We start from the raw sequence: 21,465 nt of genomic DNA on the forward strand, positions 1-21,465 counted from the left end.
CCAATCTGACATTCAATTCTGTTGAATTTCTTACCTACTGACAGCAATTTAGTCTTCAAAAGGCTAATTTTAGTACCATACTCATTGCACCTATTTTCAAGTTCCAAGATATTAGACTCCAGGCTTCTGGCACAATCTGCCATTAAGACCAAGTCATCAGCATACGCCAGACTGCTTACTATATTTCCACCTAACTGAATCCCTCCCTGCCATTTTACACCTTTCACCACATGATCCATGTAAACTACGAACAGCAGAGGTGAAAGATTACAGCCTTGTCTAACCCCTGTAAGTACCCTGAACCAAGAACTCATTCTACCATCAATTCTCACTGAAGCCCAATTGTCACCATAAATGCCTTTAATTGATTTTAATAATCCACCTAATTCCATAGTCTCCCAGTATGGCGAACATCTTTTCCCTCGGTACCCTGTCATATGCTTTCTCTAGATCCACAAAGCATAAACACAACTGCCTATTCCTCTCGTAGCATTTTTCAATTACCTGGCGCATACTGAAAATCTGATCCTGACAGCCCATCTGCGGTCTGAAACCACATTGGTTTTCATCCAGCTTCCTCTCAAATACTGATCGCATCCTCCCTTCCAAGATGCCTGTGAATACTTTGCCTGGTATACTAATCAGTGAGATACCTTGATAGTTGTTGCAATCCTTCCTGTTCCCTTGCTTATAGATAGATGCAACTACTGCTTTTGTCCAATCTGAAGGTACCTTACCAACACTCCATGCTAATCTTACTACGCTATGAAGCCATTTCATCCCTGCCTTCCCACTATACTTCACCATTTCAGGTTTAATTTCATCTATTCCTGCTGGTTTATGACAATGGAGTTTATTTACCATCCTTTCCAGTTCCTCAAGCATAATTTCACCAATATCATTTTGCTCCTCCCCATAAGCTTGGCTGTTTGCAACACCACCAGAATGATTTACCTTTACATTGAGATGTTCAAAATATCCCCTCCACCTCTCCAGTGATTCCCTGGGATCTATTATGAGTTCACCTGGATTACTCAGAACAGTATTCATTTCCTTTTTCCCTCCCTTCCTATGATTCTTTATTACTGTCCAGAAAGGTTTCCCTGCTGCTTGACCTAGCCTTTCCAGATTATTACCAAAATCTTCCCACGACTTCTTTTTGTATTCAACAACTATTTGTTTTGCTCTGTTTCTTTCATCTATGTACAAATCCTTGTCAGCCTCGGTCCTTGTTTGGAGCCATTTCTGATAAGCCTTCTTTTTACGTTTACAAGCTGCTCTCGCTTCATCATTCCACCAACATGTTCGCCTTTTCCCATCTTTACACACAGTCGTTCCTAGGCATTCCCTTGCTATTTCTACTACAGCATCCCTGTATGCCACCCATTCTCTTTCTATATCCTGAACCTGCTTACTGTCTACTGTTCGAAACTTCTCACTAATCATATCCATGTACTTCTGTCTAATTTCCTCGTCCTGGAGATTTTCTACCCTTATGATTTCACTGCCCTAGGCCTAGAGATACTTAGTTCACTACAGATCAGATAGTGGTCTGTATCGTTGAAAAATCCCCGGAAAACTCGTACATTCCTAACAGATTTCCTGAATTCAAAGTCGGTTAAGATATAGTCTATTATGGATCGGGTACCCCTAGCCTCCCATGTGTAGCGGTGAATAGCCTTATGCTTGAAGAATGTATTCGTAACAGCTAAGCCCATACTAGCACAGAAGTGCAGCAAGCGTTTCCCATTCCCATTAGCTTCCATATCTTCCCCACATTTACCAATCACCCTTTCGTATCCTTCAGTTCTATTCCCAACTCTCGCATTGAAATCGCCCATTAGCACTATTCTATCCTTGCTGTTGACCCTGACCACGATGTCACTCAATGCTTCATAAAACTTGTCAACTTCATCCTCATCTGCTCCCTCACATGCTGAGTACACGGAGACAATTCTAGTCTTAATTCCTTCAACTGACAAATCTACCCACATCATTCACTCATTTGCGTGCCTAACAGAAACAATGTTGCGTGCAATGGTAATCCTGATAAATAGCCCTACCCCAGACTCTGCCCTTCCCTTTCTAACACATGTCAAGTACACTTTATAATCTCCTATCTCTTCCTCGTTATCTCCCCTTACCGAAATATCACTTACTCCTAGCACATCCAGATGCATCCTCTTTGCTTATTATTATTATTATTATTATTATTATTATTATTATTATTATTATTATTATTATTATTATTATTATTATTATTATTATTATTATTATTATTATTATTATTATTATTATTATTATTATTATTATTATTATTATTATTATTATTATTATTATTATTATTATTATTATTATTATTATTATTATTATTATTATTATTATTATTATTATTATTATTATTATTATTATTATTATTATTATTATTATTATTATTATTATTATTATTATTATTATTATTATTATTATTATTATTATTATTATTATTATTATTATTATTATTATTATTATTATTATTATTATTATTCAGCAAAAAAATAGAAAATAAAATGCATTTACCAAAATCAGAATGACTTGACTATGACAAATTAATTAGTTGTTCAACAGGCGGATCATATTATCTCCTGTTCTTTCAGTGTAGTGAGATTGTCACTCTATCAACGTTGATTCCTCTGTCCTTAACACACTCTTGTCACCAAAATCCTTTCAGCCTCCAGCCTTCTTCCCTGTCATCATTTCCTTGTATTGCTTATCATGTGCCCAAAACACTTGAGCTTCTGTAAACCATTCTTGTCCCAGCACCAGTTCTCTGTCTCGTATAGTAATTTGGATGAATTACAGTTACCTGAAAAATAGTTTACTAATTAATTTTTCAACAAGTAATGAAAAAATTACAGCTACAATCACTTCACAGATTGCCAGTCTTAAAGAAATCACTGATATTATGTTTTTACGTTGAGCTGGAATTGCAGAAAAGATTGCAGGGAAGAAGATACTATCGGTAGGGCTATTTTATTTTGGATTTTTTTAGCACACTAAGTGACTCTATACATGATACCTTGGAACTTGTGACTTTTAGCATTTCAAATCATTTTCCATTTATTTTGCAAAATAATTGGCTCTTAGAATTCTCATTGCCAAGCCCTGGCCGTTTTGGCGGGGGGGAATACACCTTTGCCTTTTCTGAAAAGACACTCTACAGGGGCATTTTATGGAATGTCTGCTTTTAATTATAAGAACATCACCAGTAACAATAGATATTGTAGGATAAGATTCACTGGATAGGCTATGAAGTACACCTCATTCAGCAGACATTCAAATAATCATTAATGAACAAGAGGATATGTTGGTTAAAAGGAATGTGGAGGTTTACTTATCTTGTGACTTTTAATGTCAGGAGTGTCATGTTTGGCTCGCCTGCTTGACACCCATAGGCGACCTGCATACCTGGATGTTGGAATGATGATAACAAGGTAGGGAGAGGGTGAGACCCATTGTTGGCAAGCAGCCTACTCCTGTTGAATAACACAAGGGGCCTGCTCAAAGCTTTACGTTCCCATCTGACAGATGAATCACTATCAACAGCGCATGTAAACACTGGCAGAGAGGTTTGGAATTTAATCCGTGCTTTTGGCATGCAATCTAGGGATTAGAAAATGTATACCACCACCTGCCGACCAACATTTCGATCAACCGACACCACGGTGTCGGACCATTTAGACCTGAAGCCCTAACGATGATGGCAACCAGAGGATGATGATACCTATGATAACATTGACATTTACATTAAGATACTAAAGTTGAAAACTAGAAAAGCAGCTGGAATTGGTAAGATTTTCAGTGATATACTAAAGGTAATGGGTTGGGATGTATATCTGAAGTACTTATTTGATTAATGTTTGCTTGAAGGAACTATACCAAAGAAATTGACAGTTGTTACAGTAGCCCCTGTGTATAAAGGAAAGGGTGATAAACTTAAAGGTAATAATTACAGGCCAGTCAGCTGGACATGTGTAAGCTTTGGGAAAACATTCTTCTTGATTATATTCAACGTATTTGTAAAATTACTAACTGGTTTGATAGAAGACAGTTCAAGTTTAGGAAATGTTATTCCAGATATTTTAAATTCAGGAGGCCAAGTGGAATATATCAAGATTGGCCTATATAAGGTGTTTGGGAGGCTACTGACAAAAATGAGTGCAGTTGAACTGGACAAAAGACTGACTGAATGGCTGGCTCTGTTTCTAGAACATAGAACTCAGAGAATAAGAGTAGGCAAAGCTTTATCTGACCTTGAAATAATTAAGAGGAGAATTTGTCAAGGCAGTGTTATTGGTCCTTTTTTTCTTATACAGAATTTATAAATGCTATGAGTAAAGAACTGAAATCAGAGATAAGGCTTTTTTCAGATGATTATATACTGTATAGAGGAGTAAATAAGTTGCAGCATTTGAGCGGCTGCAAACTGATTTCGACAATGTTGTGAGAAGGATGATCAACAGTGTGTTGTGAGTTTCACAAAGAGGAAAGAGTCTTCTCAACTTTAGTTACTACGTTGATAGGGATCACTGGAAGTACCTAGGTGTTAATATACGAATCACATAAACAAGATTGTAAAGAAACGTTACGGATCTCTGCATTTGGTTATCAGGGTATTTAGGGGTTGTAGTAAGGATGTAAAGGAGAGGGTGTATAAGTCACTGGTAAGACCCTAATTAGAGTATTCTTGCAGTGTATGCGACCCTCACCATGTTTACTTGATTCCAGAACTGGAAAAAATCCAAAGAAAAGCAGCTTGATTTGTTAAAAATGTTAGCCTTCAGAACAGATATGCATATTTAAGTTATTGGCCACTGTTAATTAAAAACAAGGTAAAATAATAGAATTTAGGAAAACGGCCAATAACGTCCCATTAAAGATAATACTACACATTTAGTACATATCTAACACATTTGGTAGAATAAAACATACCTTAATAAAAACAGACATTGGAAAAATACCAACGGATGCAGAATTACAAAAGGAAAAGCATAAGGTTGATAGCCTTCATAGCAGAATGACTGAACCAAGATTACTGACCACCATAAATAATTTAAACCAGAAACCAGAAGAATAATGGGATTTAGAAAGAAAAGTGAGTAATGAACTAATGATAAAATCTGCTCCCAATACTAACGAGAATGACGGTAATCCATGAGAAGGTCAGAGTGGAGAATCCAAGATCAGAACTAATAAACACACAAGGTCAATTTACGTAACAAACCTGATCAAAAGTAAAAAATAAAACGGCACTTACAAAGCTTCCCACCCAAAAGGGATAAGAATCGGGGTAAACCTGGCAAAATATTGGAGCCTACATAGCGCATCTATCTGTTACAAAAGACAGAAGTGTACTGCAAAATGGCTTCTTCAACACAGCCCAAAGGCATCCAGACTCCCGTTAGTAATAGGAAGAGGGGGGGGGGGGGGGGAGATACACCTGTCATGTGCGCAGCACAACACAGAGTTGAAGAGAGAAAGATCTTTATAGCTCTGCTAACATATAAGGTGGACATGGTTTACAGTAATTCCAATTTTAAAATATCGTTACAACTATTTCCCGAGATCCAGTGACGTTACACAGAGGCACTGTACAACTGGTTGTCGCAGCTAGTGATGAATGTTGATTGTCACAGAGTTTTGTTTGTGTGCGCACGTGCGGGAGGGGGAAATGCTGCAGCATGGTTACCGTGGTAGCTGCCAATGGTGTTCATTACTGTTAGGTTGCAAATGCAAGATGACCCTTGATTTTTCACATGATATTCTGAGGAAAAACGTTGTCTTGGATTAGGAAAAATACGGTTTATGCAGAGAATACTCAACTTACTTGCAGAAACTTTAGGCTAATGGAATCTCAAAATGAATGCGAAGAAAACTAAAGCACATATAACAGACATCAGAACTGGCCCTGATTTTGCTACCTGGAAATCCTAATTACGACTGACAACCGGAGTCACGAAAAGAATAGCAATGGCATAGAAAGCCCTGCTGACATATGCAGTAGATATTCAAACTCGGAGTGCCTTGAAAACCTTTGTATGGAGCATGTGTGGACTTCAGGAGGACAGGAAAAGAAAAGTGGATCTGCATGAGGATTATGTGGACTGAAATGAAGTCCTGAAACAGGTAGGAGAAAAACAGAGTTTGGTAACTGAAATTGAAGAAAAAAAGTACTATAAAACTTATTGGTCACATTCTGCAGCATGAGGAGTTCCTTTGCAACATCACTGAAGGCTGGCTCAGGATACAGTAATGTCCTGTTACCGAATACTGTGAATATGGATTTTACTGCAATTGAGTTTTTGTTTGCACAATCCAATACACTCTGTAAAAAAAAAAATGGAGGAATTGCTACAAATCGTAGCATTTGAAGATGACTTATTAGAGGATATGATATCAACGAGGCATGATGAATCCAAGTGTAACCGTAATCGGGACAATTACGCTTATACGTAATAATAATAATTATTATTATTATTATTATTATTTTATTTTTTTTAGTTCCGTTTGGGCCTGCTATGGACCACGTGGTCCTTATCTCTAGCAGCTTTCTTCTTTGACCAGTACTCCTTCATTCTTGCACTGTGAATGTCTTTTCGCTTCTGAGTCCATTTCACACCTCCTCCCGGACGTACTGTTTTTTCTGTTAGTGACTGGAGAGAGTTTGATGTTCTGATCAACGTTCTGTACCTATTCCTGTCATAAATTTCACTGGGAGCAATGTCCAATTCTTGAAGGTCTTTTCTGACGAGTCTTGCCCACTTGGCATTAGTCGCTTTCCCTCTAGAGATGGTGTGGAAGATTCTGGAGGTGAGCCTCTGATTGTCCATTCTCATGACATGACCGTAGAAGTTCAATCTCCTCTTCCTCATAGATGTTGTAATGCTCTCCAATTGTTGGTACAGTTCGTTGTTGTGCCTGATTCTGTACTTGCCTTCTTCTTTAATGGGGCCCATGATTTTTCTCAGGATCTTCCTTTCCTTCAGCTCCAGTTTTCTAAGTTGCCCTTTTCTTACCATGTTTAGGCATTCTGAGGCATATAGTACTGACGGTCTCACTACAGTAGTGTAATGCCTGATTTTGAGGTTAAGGGAGAGGGATTTTTTTTTTTTTTTTTTTTTTTTTTTTTGCTAGGGGCTTTACGTCGCACCGACACAGATAGGTCTTATGGCGACGATGGGATAGGAAAGGCCTAGGAGTTGGAAGGAAGCGGCCGTGGCCTTAATTAAGGTACAGCCCCAGCATTTGCCTGGTGTGAAAATGGGAAACCACGGAAAAACATCTTCAGGGCTGCCGATAGTGGGATTCGAACCTACTATCTCCCGGATGCAAGCTCACAGCCGCGCGCCTCTACGCGCACGGCCAACTCGCCCGTGGGAGAGGGATTTGGATTTGTACATACTCTTACATAGGTGGTAGGCATTTTCCAATTTGATGCATCTGCTGTTCATGGCCTGATCTTCATTCATGTTTGGGGTTATCCATTCTCCTAGGTATTTGAAGGAGTTAGTCCTTTGTATTGTTTTGTCCCCCGGTGGGATTGATTTGGGTGCATCTTTGATGTTGGTGATAAACTGTGTTTTGTTGATGGCGATCTTCAGCCCTACTTTAGCTGCTATGTGGTCGAGAGAGGATAGTTGACGGATAGCTTCCTCCACACTGGATGCCAGGAGTGTAAGGTCGTCTGCGAAGGCTAAACAGTTGACTGTTAACTTGTCTTTCTTGTAGCCAATTCTCAATCCAGAGTCATCCTGTAGCATTTTCGTCCACTCACGAATGACTTTTTCAAGTAGGCAATTAAAGAGGATTGGAGATAGGCCATCCCCTTGTCTAACACCTGTTTTGATCTCAAATCTCAAATTATTATTATTATTATTATATAAGAATAGTAATACCAGTAGTAAATAATATAATACTTAATAATATGAATAAGGAGATAGAAAAATGATGCAGTGGCGGTGAATTCACATCAAAACATGGAAACGTGACGAGCATCTTTCGATATGCAATATTAAATCAAATACAGGGAACACTTACAGGCCTAAAAATGACAGCTAAGAAGGGATAGTGGAAGGTGCTTGGGACCCTACGAGGTCTATGGGAACGTATGACATTATGGGGGAGAAAAGACTTACATGAAACACCCTCTAGCTCAACTATATTAAAAATAACAACAAGAAATTACAAAACAAAGTTAAATCACAAAGCAGCTGATACTTAATGCTTTTGACAAACTGATACAATTACGAATTCAAAAACACAAATAAATGGATTGTTGAATTTTAAAAAATGTGAAAGACTTGAAATTATAAACAGCGGGAATCTAAGGCAATCTCGGACACATTAAATTTAAATCTTTAAAAATGACATTAAGCAAGGAAATACCAAAAAACCAAATTAATAAATTACATTAAACGAAACCAGAAAACATTGAAATAACACTTACCGCGGAAAGGCAGGAGTTCCCGAGGGAAGCCCTCGAGCTTGCGCTCGCTAGAGCGGTCAGATGTAAATGACGCCGAGCACACGCATGAAAATTCTGAAGCCAGCAGAAGACCGGAAATGGCCTGATCACAACCGACCAATAAGGTCAAACTTACCGTAGATTCCCGGTCCTTTTCGCCAATAGGAAATGGTTATTTTAGCAAATGGAATTGCATGACCATATATGGTCATGTTAAGATAGTTAGCAATTACACAAGTTCTGGAACATTACGATTACAACACCAAAAATTTAATCATTGGGAACCACACGTGTCGTACAGGGTGTCTCAATTTAAATAACCTTTAACATTTTTAAATCACATTACAAACATCAAATCAACCTTTGGACAAGTTACACTCTTGCTGACATTAACTTAAATTATCAACCACATAAATTTACAGAGTCCAGAGTTCTTATTTCTTCAATTCTTAAAATATTACAAACAAAAATTTAAAAAGACTTTTACATTTCCAAACTCTACTTGCAACACACAACATCCAGTTCCAGTTCTCCGTGCCACCACATATTACACCAAGAATGGATTTAAATCAATTAACTGACAAGGAGTGCCAATTTCTGATTTGAGAAAATATATCTACAATGGTTTGCAGATGCATGCACAAGTTATAACAGAATGGCAATACTCTGCTACAGACAAGCCTCCAGAATTTCAGCAGGTGATCTAGGTGCTCTTTTATGACCCAAAGGAAAAGTTATTGCCTGTTGCAATCATGTTTTTTCATTAATTTCCTTCCATAAACTCGTACCATCGTAAAGGTTTGAAGCAATAACCTCTCTCAGCAGAATTAGATCAGTTGTTTATGCTAAAAGAAAGTCTTGCTTGTTTTTCAGGATTCATGTCTTAACCATGCAGATTCACCCTAAACCTTTCGAAGTAATGTGTCACCTTATCAAAACAATCACACATAACTCAGAATAGGTTGGACAGAATCTGTTTGTTTGGTCTACTTCATTCATTTGTCAGTGTAAACTGTTGTACAACTGATTGTGTAATATTGAGTTGTCTGGAAAATTTAGAATGTCGTCTTTGCTACACATATATTGAGTTTAAGGGACAATGGAGATTATTGCCTAATGCAGTGGTTTATAGGGAAAGTGAATCTATAATAGATACGATGAGAAAAAGAAGAATTGCCTTTTTCTGTCATCTTCCTAGATTAAATGATAATAGGATAATAAAACAACTATTTAATTACTTTTGGAAAAGTAAAACAAAAAATAATTGGTTTAAAGAAGTTCAGAATGATTTAGAAGAGCTGAATATTACAATGAAGCAAATTGAAAATAGAGAAGAAAAAAGGATTCTCAAGAACAAACAAATAAGATAAACTGTACAACACAAACAATATGTCATATCTGATGAAGAAAGGGCAGCCAGGTCAGCCAGAATGAAGAGGTTTTTGGAAAGGAAGAAGATGATGCAAGCCAAATCTTCAGTTAATTCTTTGTTAACATAAATGTATTTGGGTTTGATTTAAGTGCTCCAATGTTGGCGTAAACTATGTAAATAAATAAATATTGAGTTTAAGGAAAATATAGTGTCCATAAACATGACTTTGTATTAATATTCTGCCTCATAGAATCAAGTCAGAAACAAGTTTTCCAAGTTCTCTTTGGCTGCATTGATATCACTGAATTATGTCCTTTTTAGAAATTTCTACAGAGTGAAGTGAAACAGAGATTAGGATTTGTTGTGTCTTGATGAAACACAAGAACTTTATGCCTGCTTCTTCTGGCCTTTTCTCTTCAAGTTTTGATCTAATTTTTCTCAGTGACTGCTGTACACATCTAAATTGATTACAGTATCTGCTTGTGTGGTATGAACTGTGGGTAAATAACCTTTAAAATTTCAACAGACACTACGCCAATATTACTTACAACACTCTTTCTTTCCAAAGGAAGAACAGCTTCTCATGCTTAAAATACCACTTTTGTTCATATAGATTCAATAAGTATATACAGCTTCTACCAAATGAGACTGAATTTAGCTGAGAGATACGGTAAAACCTTGGTTATCTGTCCCTCGATTAACCGTTTTGCAGATTACCCGTCGCCAAAAAAGAATATTTTTTAAAAAGCGATGTACAGTCACTCCAAAACTGAATGAGTGTACTGTTGATGTCAATAATAATAATAATAATAATAATAATAATAATAATAATAATTATGTTATTGGTTTTACGTCCCACTAACCACTTTGACGGTTTTCAAAGACGTCGAGGTACTGAAATTTTGTCTCGCAGGAGTTCTTTTACGTACCAGTAAATCTACCGACACGAGGCTGATGTATTTGAGCACCTTCAAATACCACCGGACTGACCTAGAATCGAACCTGCCAAGCTGGGGTCACAAGGCCATCGCCTCAACTGTCTGAGCCACTCAGCCCGGCTCTTGACGACAAGGTATCTTGATACAGTATTCTGTTTTGGACCGACTGTACATTAACTCTCCGACTCCTGAGTTGAGAAGGTGCTAGCATTAGGGCCTAGGAAAACAGGAACATGCCCAGAGAGGAAGCTAGGTGGACCGAGGTTAGGGAGCTTTCCATCTGTAAATTCATCTGTCTTTTATTCAATGGTAACAACATATTTATAGTACCATAACTGAAGAACCTTTTCAAAATAATCCAGTATACTCCTATTGGCCTCGTATATACAGCCGAGAACATAATATCTTTTACTCACAAGTATTATACGAGAAACACAATTAGTACTAGAATATAACATTTGAAAAATACATACTACAAAAAGAAACGACCTTCAACTGGCCATAGGCCCCTAGACTACGAACCCGGCACATCCACACAGCACAGCACACACAGAAGCACAACTCTAATCCAATTACACACCCATTCGCGGCCACAAGCATTAACCTTTCACTCAATATACACATGCAACATTCACTCACGACTTACGCTCCGATGTTCACAGCCCAGAAGCCTCGGGTTCGAAAGGAACCCCCAAGTAGATACTCTAGAGAGCAACAAATAAATAATGAGGATCAAACGCTGGATACAACCAGCCACCAAGACTACGCTTGAGAAGGAAAGGGGAAGGTAACAGGAGGGGGAACAACCAATGTAGAAACAGTAAATACACTCAACTCATAGCGCAGGCGCACTTCAAGTGTCTGTAAGAGTCTTTTCAGTCTGAGAGCGCAATTAGAAGTTTCTCGTAATACAATTTTTTAAATACATGAAACATCTGTGATAGAGTCCACGATCATAACGTACAGTAACTACTGTACGTACACGCGCATAGACCGACATTGGAGACATGACTTCATACATTTTTTTACTATGTAATTTTATGTAGTGTAAAAGTATTTAACTTTTAACTGTTACAAAAGAAGCGGGATACTATTCAAATTCAAAAGTCACAAACTTTATTATCCATTCCATTTTTGACGAATAATGTACTGTAATCTGCCCTCTCCCAGCCCATGGAGTGTAGAGTACAGTATGCTGGTCATTTCTACTTCAGAATGATACCTACGACTTATTTGGTATCATGTAACATCTCCGAGTACTGTACGTAGGTCTTTCATATCGTTCTCTGTCAAGGTTAAATATTTTCACCACAGGCTACTGCAAGTGATAAGTTATTTAGAACACTACAATGCTCAAAAACATACTAAATTTTCCGCAATGAGCACCCACATGAGGGACACTGGCCACCACTTCACCACAATAGAACAAGACCTAAAAATCCTAAAAAGAGTTGAGAAAGGTAAACTAATGACTGAGTTTGAGAACCTATACATCTATCTAGACCAACACTTCAATAAAGACAAAAACCTCAATGAGATAATAGATATTAAAAAAACCCTTTATGAACAAATTCCCTCCTTGCTACAAAAAATGAATTTTCAAGGCAACAACTTGTCTAAAATCTTTAATACCACATTAACTAACTCACCCAGCACGTCGACAGTTACCCCTTCCCCCCCCCCCCCCCACCTCTCCCATTCCCACCAAGTCCCCCACACGCAATGACAGCAAGCCCATACCTCCTCCCACCCAAGCACTTCCCCCTCCACTACGACCCCATCGATACAATATGAGAAATAAAAGCCACTCGACCAACAAAAACACTACAATACCCAACACAAGCGAATAACATTCAACTGCATTAATAAAAAGACATCAATACTATCCACATAATTTTCGAGTCCATACATCTCCCCCCCTCCCCTCCCTCTTTTTACAAACCAACACTTTATCAACCAGCACTCCCAACACATAACAAGCTCACCCCTCCACTCTACCTTCCTCCATTCCGACAGCTCACCTCTGCGCATGAACTCCGCCCATGCTCCTCCCTCCCAAAGCTCCCCACCCCTTCCCGCCGCCATTGCCAACCACATGTGCTTATTACTGACTGAGCCTCCTTCATAGTCAACCAACATCCATCAACAAATTGCCTCTCAACGACACATCAGGTATGTAACATAACATTTACTCTTCATTACTTACCATGATCTTTTCTTACACACCAACTAATACTATTAACATCTCGATTACAGATAACTTCCACTTCATACAGCACAACTTCCAACAACACGCTAGAATTCCAGCGCACATCGGCATGAATATGGCATGCCACTATGGTTCCTCTTCACAGACAAAATGAAGAGATGCCTCGTCCCAGCTACATCGCTCTGACTTTCACTGGCATCTCACACCAATGTTTTCACACATCATTCCAAGCTACAAGAAGTCAACTAAGAAAAAGCGAAGGATTCAACCCGCAACATATTCCCAGTAATACAATTACCTACAAATAACTTCCATCATTGTTGCCATTCAAATGCACCGTTTACTCAATGACACCCATTGAGTCTCCGTCCACGCTGACCAGTTCACCGTACCGGACCCCGTGCTTCAACCAGACAACTTTCTGTTTGATGCGTATAGAACCTCATTTGGCTATGGAATATTTTCCCTGCCCCCTGTGATTATAAACTAAGATTAAATCACTCTGCATATTTCTGATATGTCAATGCTACAATCATCTTCCAACGATTAAAACAACGGGACGCACGTGGTACTAGACTTTTTTTTTATATCCTTGCTTACCAAGCTGTTCTCTTGTAAATATGTATATAAACTGTAAATTCTCAACTGTTCAATTGGATAATGTAAATTTACTGTATAGTTACCAACCATTGACAGTAATTTTTGTTACAAACATTGACGCCGAGCACTATACCCTTTCCCCCTGACTTTTATACTGTAAATAATTTTATAAACTTTATCATTTCCTATGAGTGCATCAATTATTCTTCAGAGCACCACTGCTGAACTCTGCTATAATTACCCAGTAATTTTAAGCATTGGTGCTGACTTCTTATTCTTTAAACTTATATTGTTTAACCATAACCATTGTACAAGAGTTTCTCATACTTAATTTTCCCATTGTAATGTGTATTAATTTGTGCATGTTAAATACTATCAGGTACCTGACTTTTGCCTTGAGGAGGTAATTTGACTGTTGATGCCCTCAATGAAGGGCGAAATATGTCTCAAGCGGAATTAATAATACACTGACTGACAGAGCAAATGCAACACCAAGAAGGAGTGGTCAGAACTTTATGCCAATTGCAGGGTAGACTGACGTCACTGAGGTATGCTCATGATGTGAAATGCGCCGCTGTGCTGCGCATGTAGCGAACGATAAATGGGACACGGCGTTGGCGAATGGCCCACTTCGTACCGTGATTTCTCAGCCGACAGTCATTGTAGAACGTGTTGTCGTGTGCCACAGGACACGTGTATAGCTAAGAATGCCAGGCCGCCATCAACGGAGGCATTTCCAGCAGACAGACGACTTTACGAGGGGTATGGTGATCGGGCTCAGAAGGGCAGGTTGGTCGCTTCATCAAATCGCAGCCGATACCCATAGGGATGTGTCCACGGTGCAGCGCCTGTGGCGAAGATGGTTGGCGCAGGGACATGTGGCACGTGCGAGGGGTCCAGGCGCAGCCCGAGTGACGTCAGCACGCGAGGATCGGCGCATCCGCCGCCAAGCGGTGGCAGCCCCGCACGCAACGTCAACCGCCATTCTTCAGCATGTGCAAGACACCCTGGCTGTTCCAATATCGACCAGAACAATTTCCCGTCGATTGGTTGAAGGAGGCCTGCACTCCCGGTGTCCGCTCAGAAGACTACCATTGACTCCACAGCATAGACGTGCACGCCTGGCATGGTGCCGGGCTAGAGCGACTTGGATGAGGGAATGGCGGAACGTCGTGTTCTCCGATGAGTCACGCTTCTGTTCTGTCAGTGATAGTCACCGCAGGCGAGTGTGGCGTCGGCGTGGAGAAAGGTCAAATCCGGCAGTAACTGTGGAGCGCCCTACCGCTAGACAACGCGGCATCATGGTTTGGGGCGCTATTGCGTATGATTCCACGTCACCTCTAGTGCGTATTCAAGGCACGTTAAATGCCCACCGCTACGTGCAGCATGTGCTGTGGCCGGTGGCACTCCCGTACCTTCAGGGGCTGCCCAATGCTCTGTTTCAGCAGAATAATGCCCGCCCACACACTGCTCGCATCTCCCAACAGGCTCAACGAGGTGTACAGATGCTTCCGTGGCCAGCGTACTCTCCGGATCTCTCACCAATCGAACACGTGTGGGATCTCATTGGACGCCGTTTGCAAACTCTGCCCCAGCCTCGTACGGACGACCAACTGTGGCAAATGGTTGACAGAGAATGGAGAACCATCCCTCAGGACACCATCCGCACTCTTATTGACTCTGTACCTCGACGTGTTTCTGCGTGCATCGCCGCTCACGGTGGTCCTACATCCTACTGAGTCGATGCCGTGCGCATTGTGTAACCTGCATATCGGTTTGAAATAAACATCAATTATTCGTCCGTGCCGTCTCTGTTTTTTCCCCAACTTTCATCCCTTTCGAACCACTCCTTCTTGGTGTTGCATTTGCTCTGTCAGTCAGTGTAAATTCCTAAATGTAAAATTTATATGAATTGAATAGGTGACAAAATAAACCATTTAGCATCCTACAGGCTACTGCATCGTAAATATTTCACAATGCACAGGAATCGGAAACCAGCCTAGCGGTTCATCATAGTCAACCTCCGCTATTAGTAGACAGGTAGGCTACATTCTGTACTGTAGTGCAAAGTAAAGAAATGTGAGAGTGATCGAGAAAGTTAAACATTTATTTTCCATTCTAACAGCCAAGAAATGATGAGATCGAATCTGCAGTAAAAAGAAAACTTGTAGTTTTAACCATACAAAATAAAGTTAATATAATCCAACGGTTAAAGAAAGGTGAACTAGTCTCAAATTCAGCATCAGAGCTCGGTGTGGGTGTGACAACAGTGCAGGACCTAATGAAGAATAAAGACAAAGTGTTGCAGTGTGCAGCGAGTTCTGACAGTTCGTCAGCTAAAAGGAAAACAATGAAAGTATCATATTTAAAAAAACTGGATGCTGCGTTATTCACGTGGTTTCAGCAAAAGAGAGGCGAAGGTGTACCTATTAGTGGTTTTATGATAACAAGGCAGGCACAAATTTTTCTCGAAAAGACGGGGCTCTCAGGGTCCTCACCGGCGTCCAATGGTTGGCTACAGAGATTGAAGGACAGACATGGCATTCGAGAATTAAACATCGAAGGAGAAAAACTAAGTGGTGACGGCAGTGCAGCAGAAAACTTTAGATACTAGATTAAGCGCATAATTGAGAGATACAATTTCGTTCCAGGTCAAGTGTACAGTGCCGATGAAACTGGACTGTATTGGAAGTGCTTACCCAGTAAAACACTAGCAGCTGCTGAAGAGAAATCAGCTCCTGGTCACAAATCTAGTAAAGAGCGTGTTACCATCTTGTGCTGTGTGAATGCTAGTGGCGTCCATAAATTAAAATTAGCTGTTGTTGGTAAAGCAAAAAATCCGTGTTCTTTCAAAGGAACAGCGATTAAATATTTCCCAGTAGATTATTGTCATAACAAATCTGCATGGATGACATGCGATATTGTCAGGACTTCGTTCCATAATAAGTTTGTCCCGTGGGTTTGAGATTTCTTGGCGTCCAAAGGCTTGCCATGAAAAGCCGTCCTTTTCTTGATAATGCACCCTCTCACCCTGTTGATACAGAGTTGAATTCAGAGGATGGAAACATTTTTTTTTTCCTATTTGCTACCTAATGTAACTTCATTAATTCAGGCGATGGACCAAGGCATTATCGCAACTTGGAATTGGTAGGCCTCTTACCTTCCGAAGAAACATCAATGGTTGAGTTTTGGAAAAAGCTCTGCCTTAAAGAAGTGCTTTATCTTGCCCAGAAATCATGGGATCTAGTAACGGTTCAGAACATCACTCGATCGTGGAGAAAATTGTATGTTGATGTCGAAGAGGTTGCTGACGATTTTCATGGGTTCACTGATGAAGACTATTGAAAATAGTCATAGGATATAAACTTCATAGTTTTGATCCGTATTGAACTATGATTACAATAGTATTTAAATAATATAATATTAAGGTCCACCTTTTCAATACAAACTGTACAATGTTTTAAATTACTGTACATATATGTTCAGGGACTAGTTTCGACCTAACAGTAGGTCATCATCAGCCTAAAGCAAATCAAACACAAATGTATCAAAGAAATTAAACAATGTAAAGATACAAAAGTCTTAAAATTGTACATACCATGTAAGAAATTAAGATAAGATTCGAGAGAAATCTGAAGTACAATAATTTTTCAACAATAAATAAATTTTTAACAGTAGGACAACACATGAACAATTACAATCATAAGTTTACTGACATTAAGCATGATATGGAAATCCTCAAAATTATGAATAAAGGACCCCCCCTTAACATAGCAGAGAACTGCTTTATACATTTGGACCAATATTTAAATCCAAATTACAGTCTTAATGACATTTCCAAAAAAACAAATATTCTGCTTGAGCTGCTCATTCCCATTTTCAGAAACACAAAATCAAATAGGCAAAGTCTGATTTTTCGTTCTATTTACAGTACTTTACTTAGGCAGTCTTCTATATTCCCGTATCCCTCAGCCCCGCCTTGATAATCCCCGCACCCCCTTCTTCTCTTTCCGCTTCCCTTCCTTCCTCTCTCCTTTCTTTCTCCCCGCACCTCCTCCACAAAACTTCATTTGAACCTCACCCACTCCACTCCTCATTCATGCTTCATTTCCAGCTCCGCTTAGCTTGTTACAGCACGAGGTATGGTACCGTACTGTAATTCCCGTATGGCATATTTCATTTAAATATATTCTTCCCCCTAACTTAACTCTTTCTGTCTTAGCTGACATTTATTCAATGTCAACTGTATGGTCTGCATTGACCTGCGAAATCCGACCACCTTTATTTACTATTATGTATTAAGCCTCCACGCGCAACAATCATCATCCTTCAAGATTCTAAAAACAGAAGAGCCTTTCTACCATCATGCTTCGCATCCATGTGTACTGAATTTATGAATATCTTGAGAAGACAGCGTGACGTCAGCTCAGTTGGTCTTTAAATGGAAATCAGCATCTTTAAGGAGCCAGCCTATATTGAATTCCTTGACCAGCAATTTAAGGATCTCTTTCTTTAACAACTTTTTTAATGTTGTACGGCGTGCTGGATTTTGTATGAATCTCAATCATAGAGCTATTTTTTTAACATAGTGCAGCACATCTCTCGAATCTTATCTTAATTTCTTACATGGTATGTACATTTTTAAGACCTTTTTGTCTTTACATTGTTTAATTTCTTCGATACATTTGTGTTTGATTTGCTTCAGGCTGATGATGACCTACTGTTAAGTCGAAACTAGTCCCTGAACATATATGTAATTTAAAATATTGTACAGTTTGTATTGAAAAGGTGGGCCTTAATAATATATTATTTAAATACTATTGTAATCACAGTTCAATATGGATCACTCGTAATGAGATTTATATCTTTTAATTGAATTGTGATCACAATTATAAATATTAAATTAATGTTGTAATGGTCCACCTTTATCAATACTATAATATGCAATATTATTGAATTACATTACTAAACTAGGGACTAGTTTCGGCCTTGGCTGGTCATCTTCAGCCATAATGTAATACATTTAATAACTAAACAAATATACAAACACACCATCGATATAAAAACAAATGTACAAACAAATAATTGACATTAAAATGTGGGATGAACTATGTGTAAAATTTGAAAAATAAATTAGGCTCTAAATTCTGAAGTATGCTCATCATCCAGACTCTTTCCTACATTAATATTCATAGAATTTGTTAGTTCCATCACTGCTAATCATTACAATTTCAATTGCAAAACAGGAACTGGTAAATATTGATTTTGTAGTCAGATCATCAATCACCGAATCTACTTGAGTGGTGTTAGCAGTATGCAAGCCACTGGACACCACTGTAAATAACCACCTGCTGGCGCAGAACTGCTAGACGGTGTTTCCATATCAACCAACGTAAATAAATGAAATGAAATGTTTCCGTAGTGCTTGTTAAAATCATGCTGAAATTCTGTTGGACATTGTCAACACGGCACATGAAGATATGGTTAAAACTTACACATAATTCGTGGCTGGTATAAATTTGCAATTCATTGCGGTGTCCATGAAGTTAACCTGAATAAATGATAAAATTAGATAAAATTAATGGATTGAAGGAGAGAGCGTTAATCAAATAGCATAGGTTATATGAGACTTACCTCTTGTTGTGGCATGTGGTGTGTAGCCTAATTGTTGTGTGCCTCATACTAACGGTTGTGAGATTCAAAGGAAAAGGAAGGGGCGGGGCAAGGAGAGAGAGGTGGGACATGGGGGGAAGGTCGGGAAAGGTGAGGGGGTGGGGTGGAGGGAAAGGGGGGAATTAAGGCGGGGCCGAAGGATGTGGGGAAAAGAGATGGCTGCTGAGGAAAGGTGCTGTGAATATTATGAAAAAAACGAATTATGACTTGTTGGTTTGATGTTTCTAAAAATGGCAATTAGAAGGTCAAATAGGATATTTGGCTTTTATGAAATGTCATTAAGATTATGATTTGGGTTAAAATATTGATCTATATGTATAAGGAGCTTTCAGTAATATTAAGAAGGGGTCCTTTGTTGATGATTTTGAGAATTTCCATATCTTGTTTTATGTCTGTGAATTTGTAATTATAGTCATGCATATGCTGTCCTACAGCTGAAAATTTATTGTACTTCAGGGCATTGACGTGTTTCGAGTACCTTATATAAAAATTCCTCCCAGTCTGTCCGACATAAGAAGAATTACAACTGTTACAAATAATCCTGTATACTCCTGATTTTGAAAAACTATTGAACTTGTTTATGGATGTGGCATTATGTAAGACTTGTGCATTCCTATTGTTGGTTTTGAAAACTACTTTTACATCATGCTTTTTAAAGATGTTGGTGACTTTGTAAATTTGTTTGTTGAACTTGAAGATAGAAAGGGAGGAGTTGGTTTGTTTATCTTTTTTCAAAGTGGTAGAGGGGTGATATTTATTGAATATTTTTCAATAAAGAAACTGTTGTATTCATTAGTTTTAGCTATATTATGAATGGTGTTCAACTCATTTTTGAGGTCTCTTTTAGGCATTTGAACAGTGAAGGCTCGGTACACCATGCTGTTGTACGCTGTTCGTTTGTGAATTTGGGGGTGCGAAGAATCTTGACGGATTGTAGTGACTGAAGTCTAAAAAATTAATTTTCTGTTCAATTTCGGATTCAAGTATGAATTTTATATGCAGGTCAGTGTTATTTAGATTAATGAGGATGGTAGCAGCGTCTGTGATGCTCTCATCCATAATTACTATCATGTCATCTACAAATCTTGCTCAGAAAAGGATGTTGTCAAAGTTATTATTATCAATTTTGGTGTGTTCCAAGAAATCCAAGTAAATCTCGGCTGAGAAACCTGAGGCTGGTGATCCCATAGCCAATCCTTCTTGTTGATAAATAAAATTATCGTAAGTGAAATAATTGTTGCTATAACTAATTTAAGCATAGACATGAAATGCTGTATTTCTAATACTTAGGCCGCTGTATTTGCTTAAATTGTTTTGAATGATGGGGTATACCTTGGAGATATTTATACTAGGATACATGTTTACAATATCAAATGAGTGGATGAATGATTGGATTGAATGTTAAAATTTTTTAATTTATCGATCAATTCTTTAGTGTTTTTGATGGATTTGTTCGACAAAAAATAATAATTTCTTCTTAAAATTTTTTGAATGAGTTGTGAAGATTTATATAACGGACTCGGTCTATAGTTAATGATCGGGCGAATGAGGACGCCAGTTTTGTGTATCTTGGGGAGGGCTTTGGCATCGGCTAAACCTGGGTTCATATTAATTAATTTAGTTTTTTCTTGATCTGTCAATAGATATGAAGTATTCTTGAGGGTCTGCTTAAGTTGATGTTGGATTTTCGGAGTAGGGTCCTTATTTACTGTAGAGAATGAGCTATCTTTAAAAAATTGATTTGTTTTGCTTACATATTTGTTTTTGTCCATTATGACGGTAGTGTTACCTTTATCTCCTTTCGTAATTATAAGATTATTATCATTGATTTTCTTTTTGAGAGCATGTATTTGCTTTTGTATGAGAATCAAATCCTTGTAGCTATTGTCATGAAGAGTAAGGGGTGAATTACGGGAGTTCATATTATCTTGTGGGTTAAGAATGGAGTTCAATTTTCTTTTTACTTCAGTTCTTACTTTGTCTTGTTTATCTGGTGGCATTTTGCTAATGGCTAATTCTGATTCTACTGTTGTAGTGATGGCTGTGTTCAGTGTGTTAAAATTAGGCCAATTGTGTTTAGGGACCCTGGCTAAAAGGGAACTTTTGTCTTCATTCATTGGTACATTGGACAAATTTGTGATTGGAGGGTGAAATTGGTTGGGCATGTTAA

General features: G+C 38.5%; 1 protein-coding gene across 8 annotated transcripts in view; it reads left to right on the forward strand.

Moving 5' to 3' along the window:
• LOC136877210 (zinc finger protein 345) overlaps positions 1 to 21,465 on the forward strand; it is a 240,452-nt gene that overhangs the window by 207,509 nt on the left and 11,478 nt on the right. The gene's annotated exons all lie outside the window — the stretch shown is intronic.

Source organism: Anabrus simplex, chromosome 7 (assembly GCF_040414725.1).
Source record: "Anabrus simplex isolate iqAnaSimp1 chromosome 7, ASM4041472v1, whole genome shotgun sequence".
Classification (NCBI taxonomy): domain Eukaryota; kingdom Metazoa; phylum Arthropoda; class Insecta; order Orthoptera; family Tettigoniidae; genus Anabrus; species Anabrus simplex.